Genomic DNA, 6,000 nt, shown 5'->3' with positions numbered 1-6,000 from the left:
GGTGCGGCACTCCCTCAGCACTGCCCCTCCGACAATGCAGCGCTCCCTCAGAACTGACCCTCCGACAGTGAGGCGCTCCCTCAGTACTGCCCCTCCGACAGTGAGGCGCTCCCTCAGTACTGCCCCTCCGACAGTGCAGCGCTCCCTCAGTACTGCCCCTCTGACAGTGCAGCACTCCCTCAGTACTGCCCCTCTGACAGTGCAGCACTCCCTCAGTACTGCCCCTCCAAAAGTGCAGCGCTCCCTCAGTCCTGCCCCTCCTACAGTGCGGCACTCCCTCAGTACTGCCCCTCCGACATTGCGGCGCTCCCACAGTACTGCCCCTCTGACAGTGCAGCGCTCCCTCAGTACTGCCCCTCCGACGGTGTGGCGCTCCCTCAGCACTGCCTCTCTGACAGTGCAGCGCTCCCTCAGTACTGCCCCTCCGACGGTGCGGCACTCCCTCAGCACTGCCCCTCCGATGGTGCGGCACTCCCTCAGTACTGCCCCTCCGACAGTGCAGCGCTCCCTCAGTACTGCCCCTCCGACAGTGCAACGCTCCCTCAGTACCGCCCCTCCGACAGTGCGCGCTCCCTCAGTACTGCCCCTCCGACAGTGCGGCGCTCCCTCAGTACTGCCCACGAGCTTCTGACTCAGAGGTGAGAGGGCTACCACCTGAGCCACAGTTGACTCAGCCCAAGAAATGGTCATCTGGGCAAAGTGTTGGAGGGATGTTGTCCCCGGTGGATCTGGACCCCAGCACCTTTAAGAATGGATTGGGAGAAAAAAATCATGGGCAGCTCAGGGAGGGTGAAGAGAGAATACCAACAGATTAAATAACAGCCCGCTCGACACCTGACATCGAAATGTTTAAATTCACTGCCAGGCAGAATGGAATATTTCAATTTTTTTTATTTAATGCGATGAAAATTATCATTTTTAATCAGTGACAATGCAACAATTACAGTAAAAAATAAATACTGTGTTATAATACAAATCTACATCAAGTTCCCTTTCACCTTTAATGAGCTGATGCACATCCAGGCACAAATTCTAATATATACAAAGCGGTAATCAGTATGTACATCCATTTATTCACAGCAATAACACCACACACAAGTATCTGTTTCAGATCCTCTGATGTTGAATGGATGAGCCCATTTGAACACTGGTCACTGGAGGTTTGTGAAGCGGCTGTTTAACCGAATGCATTCTCCAACGTGTGCCCACATTTCCCACGGTGATTCCCTGAAAGTGGCTCGTGCCCAGTAACGAACTGGCCACAAAGCAATCCCCCGCACAGCTTCATCGACCTCAGTAACCATCAGCACGCATGTCTGAGGACATAGCGAGGGCTAAATACACGAGGCACTCAGTACCGATGCCAACCTCTCCTTAACTGCAACGTTGGTTTACTAGACTGGTTCCTGGGATGGGGGGATTGTCCTCAGAGGAGTGATTGAGGAGACTGGGCCTATAATCTCAAGAGTTTAGAAGAATGAGTGATGATGTCATTAAAACATATAAAATCCTTCAGGGGCTTGACAGGGTAGATGCAGGGAGGATGTTTCCCCTGGCTGGGGAGTCTAGAACCAGGGGTCACAGTCTCAGGATAAGGGGTTGCCCATTTAGGACTGAGATGAGGAGAAATTTCTTCACTCAGAGGGTGGTGAATCTTTGGAATTCTCTACCCCAGAGGGCTGTGGAGGCTCAGTCATTGAGTATATTGAAAGCTGAGATAGATAGATTTTTGGACTCCAGGGGAATTAAGGGATATGGGGATTGGGCGGGAAGATGGAGTTGAGGTCGATGATCAGCCGTGATCTTACTGAATGGCGGAGCAGGCTCGAAGGGCCGAATGGCCGACTCCTGCTCCTATTCGGTGAGCCGAGTTAACTGTGGGCTTAATCTGCTGGGACTCCTCGCTGAAACCGCTGACTTTATCGGAAGCACTGGAGCATCAGCTATAGAGAGTGAGAGAGAGTGCAGGGAGGTGGGCCGAGAGAAGCACTGTATCTGGCTTCTGGGAAACAGGAGAGGACAGGCTGGTCCGAGTAATCAGTACGTGCACAGACAAACGGCTGAGATGGTTCAGTGTGCAAGAAAACTACAGGCAATACAGTGCAGTACAATAGGCAGTCGTTTCTCGAGAAGTCCTTACCCCATTAGAAAGCTCCTTAAAGCAAATTTGTTTTTAAAATGGAGAAAGGATTTAATCTAAACATGCATGGGGAAAAACATGACCGTGTCATTCTCAGATAGAGATGCAGTGAGTGGAAACTATTGCCGCTGGCCATTTTGTGCAGCTTTCTTGCTGCCCGCGATGGATGGACTGCACCTCAACCTATTTAGCTCCTTGTGTATAAAAATACTAATTATTTGCTTTAAAATTACTGGTAATTTATTACAAAACTGACTCATGTGAAAAACTGGAGAGGAAAATGAGTGTTCGCATCTCGCATAAAATTCCAGGTGAAATAGTTAGCTGTCAGCAGATGGTGCACAGTAAATCTGTAATAAATGACAATATATACATAGCTAAAGCCATATTTGTGATAAATATTCACAGGGAAGCGGTGAGAGTCACACTGCCTTCAAAGGGCGCTTGTTGTATTTTAGTTTCCAGCATTCTCTCCCATTTGGATAAAGCCTATTGATCAGCAGCACGTTACAGAGAGGCCCACTTTACAGCTGAACGTCACAGACTGCTTATTAATCCAAATTAACAACAGTACAGCTCTTTCTGGACATCAGAAATTAACATAATTTACACTTCAAAGTGAAGCACAACCTTAATAGAGGCTGCAGCACGCACCAAGCCACATCTGTGATTGTGTGGGCATTTCATACACCCACCATGTAGTGAAATAAAAGCAAAGTATTTTGTGTATGTATGTCTATGTATTATATGTGTGTGTGTACATAACCATGTGTTTGTTGGTTGGGGGCACAGGATGTGTGTATGTGTGCGCGCTCTTGGATGTGCATTTAAATATGTTTTAGATATGCACATATGTTTGTATATGTGTAAGTGTGTGTATGTGTGGGAAAGTGTGTGTGCATGTGAAAGTGTGTGTGTAAAGGTGTGTGTGTGAAAGCGATGTGCGAAAGTGTGTGTGTGAAAGTGTGTGTGAGAAAGTGTGTGTGAGAAAGTGTGTGTGAGAAAGTGTGTGTGTGAAAGTGTGTGTGAGAAAGTGTGTGTGAAAGTGTGTGTGAGAAAGTGTGTGTGTGTAAAGGTATGTGTGTGTGAAAGTGTGTGTGCGAAAGTGTGTGTGTGAAAGTGTGTGTGTGAAAGTGTGTGTGAGAAAGTGTGTGTGTGAAAGTGTGTGTGAGAAAGTGTGTGTGAGAAAGTGTGTGTGAGAAAGTGTGTGTGAGAAAGTGTGTGTGTGTAAAGGTATGTGTGTGTGAAAGTGTGTGTGTGAAAGTGTGTGTGTGAAAGTGTGTGTGAGAAAGTGTGTGTGTGAAAGTGTGTGTGTGTAAAGGTATGTGTGTGTGAAAGTGTGTGTGTGAAAGTGTGTGTGAGAAAGTGTGTGTGAGAAAGTGTGTGTGTGTAAAGGTATGTGTGTGTGAAAGTGTGTGTGTGAAAGTGTGTGTGAGAAAGTGTGTGTGAGAAAGTGTGTGTGTGAAAGTGTGTGTGTGAAAGTGTGTGTGAGAAAGTGTGTGTGAGAAAGTGTGTGTGTGAAAGTGTGTGTGTGAAAGTGTGTGTGTGAAAGTGTGTGTGAGAAAGTGTGTGTGAGAAAGTGTGTGTGTGAAAGTGTGTGTGTGTAAAGGTATGTGTGTGTGAAAGTGTGTGTGTGAAAGTGTGTGTGAGAAAGTGTGTGTGTGAAAGCGTGCGTGTGAAAGTGCATGTAAAGGTGTGTGTGTGTGCAAGCGGTGTGCGAAAGTGTGCATGTGAAAGTGCGTGTGAAAGTGTGTGTGTGTCAAAGTGTGTGTGTAAAGGTGTGTGTGTGTGAAAGCGGTGTGCGAAAGTGTGCGTGTGAGAAAGTGTGCACGTGAAAGTGTGTGTGTGAGAAAGTGTGCACGTGAAAGTGTGTGTGCGTGACAGTGTGTTTACATGAGCATGTTTCTTGGGATGGGGATACAAGCTATCCGTTTCAGCCGATACTGATATAATTCCACAGAAAGCCACATGAACCTTCAATAGGAAATGAGTATCCAGTTGTGTTACTGGCCGGACTTTCAAGTCACTTCACTCGTTATTTCACAGTCTGATTTTTGCAATAACTGAGTTACACCTACAATTTCAGCATTTCAAAATGTTGTTCACCATTAAATCTTCCTGGGAAAATACTAGTAGGGTTAGGAAACCTACACAGCAAGTCTGGTAATGTGAGTGTAGATTTGTTGGTTTATAAAGGCCTGCAAACAACATACTGCGACTGCAAGCTATTTAAACAGTAATTAACTCTGCGTGGGTGTACAACAATACGTGTACTGGTGTGACACACCGGCTTACCACATCCTTTTCATCTCCAGGACCAGGGTTGAAACTAGCGAGACTGGTGCGGTGAAAGTGTTCTCTCTCTTTCTCAAGCTTAAGAGTCATAATTAAAAGGTTTTCAGTTACAGCAGACAGGAGCACAAAACTGGCCTCATAATCCAGAAATGCTACAAAATAAACAAAGATAGTCTCACTTTAGATCGATATGAAGAACCAGTTGCAGCAAGTTCTATGAAACAAAACCCTGCGGGGGAAAAATTGGGAGAGTAGTGCCACCTGTTAGCGTCTAAAGAGGCAGTCAGTGGCTGTAGCGCCACTGGCCGCGCCTCCAGCGATATTCAGCAGGGGCGCTAATGGTGGCGTTAGCCATTTGCGCTGCGCCGCCACCGATGACGTCATCGGTGTGCGCAGCGCCTCATTTGCGCCCCGTTCGTGATATTTGGTAGCGAACGCCGCAGTTGCGCCGTTCGCTACCCGCACCCGGTTCACGGGGCCTTACTGTGCCAGCAGCGGCGCAAGTTAAGGTGGAGGTGCGGGGCGGCCGCTTTTTTCGGTGGCCGCCTGCCAGCACCTCCGTCCCCGGCCTCCTAACCCCGCCCCCCCCGCGGCATTGCCGGCTGTTTCCCGAGAGCCCGGCACTTCTCCTCGGTGCCGGGCTCGTTTGCCAGCACTCGCGAGCGGGGATCGCGCTGTTGCAGGCCCCTCCCCCTTAACAGCGGGAGGAAGGCCTGCAGTACCGCAGCGTGCCGTGCCGCAGCGCACGTTGCGCTGCGATATTCAGTTTCAGCGCCCTAAGAGGGACGCGGAGCGCCTCGAGCCGCGCCCCGTCTCCCTCTAGGGGCACTTCAACTGAATTTGCGGTGATCGTTAATGCGGCGATCGTGGCGCAAATTCCAGCGCACAAGCGAACTTTGCGCCGCTTGGGCGCCTCAGGCCAATTTCTAGTCCTGCATCTTTTAACATGTGGAACACAACCTTTCACATTGTGACACAGAAACCTGAATGTAACAACAACTTGTATTTATATAGCATCTTTAACGTAGTAAAACGTCCCAAGGCGCTTCACAGGACAAAATAATTGACACCAAGCGGCATCAGGAGATATTAAGACAGGTGGTTTTAAGGAGGGTCTTAAAGGAGAAGAGAGGTAGCGAGGCAGAGAGGTTTAGGCAGGGAATTCCAGAGCTTAGGGCCTCGGCAGCTGAAGGTACGGCCGCCAATGGTGGGGCGATGGAAATCGGGGATGTGCAAGAAGCCAGAATTGGAGGAGCGCAGAGATCTTGGGGGGGTTGGAAGAGAGTACAGAGATAGAGAGGGGGGAGGCCATGGAGGGATTTGAACACGAGGATGAGAATTTTGAAATCGAGGTGCTGTCGGACCGGGAGCCAATGTAGGTCAGTGAGCACAGGGGGTGATGGGTGAACGGGACTGGGTGCGAGTTAGGACATGGGGCAGTGAGCACAGGGGGTGATGGGTGAACGGGACTGGGTGTGAGTTAGGACACGGGGCAGTGAGCACAGGGGGTGATGGGTGAACGGGACTGGGTGTGAGTTCGGACACGGGGCAGTGAGCACAGGGGG

General features: G+C 49.3%; 1 protein-coding gene across 6 annotated transcripts in view; it reads right to left on the bottom strand.

Annotated features, from left to right (window-relative positions):
- Positions 1–873: 873 nt before the first annotated feature.
- lrrc56 (leucine rich repeat containing 56) overlaps positions 874–6,000 on the bottom strand; it is a 235,646-nt gene continuing 230,519 nt past the window's right edge. For 5 of the 6 annotated variants that reach the window (XM_086008403.1, XM_086008398.1, XM_086008399.1 and 2 more), the window contains one exon: positions 874–4,587. The gene's annotated coding sequence lies outside the window, so the exon portion shown is untranslated. The remainder of the gene's footprint in view (positions 4,588–6,000) is intronic. The other variant, XM_086008400.1, reaches the window with a different exon arrangement.

This window comes from Somniosus microcephalus, chromosome 15 (assembly GCF_052327205.1).
Source record: "Somniosus microcephalus isolate GS21.2 chromosome 15, FLI_Smic_1.0, whole genome shotgun sequence".
Taxonomy (NCBI): Eukaryota; Metazoa; Chordata; class Chondrichthyes; order Squaliformes; family Somniosidae; genus Somniosus; species Somniosus microcephalus.
Note: the sequence above shows the minus strand (reverse complement) of the source record. Positions and strands in the feature narration are given on the sequence as shown.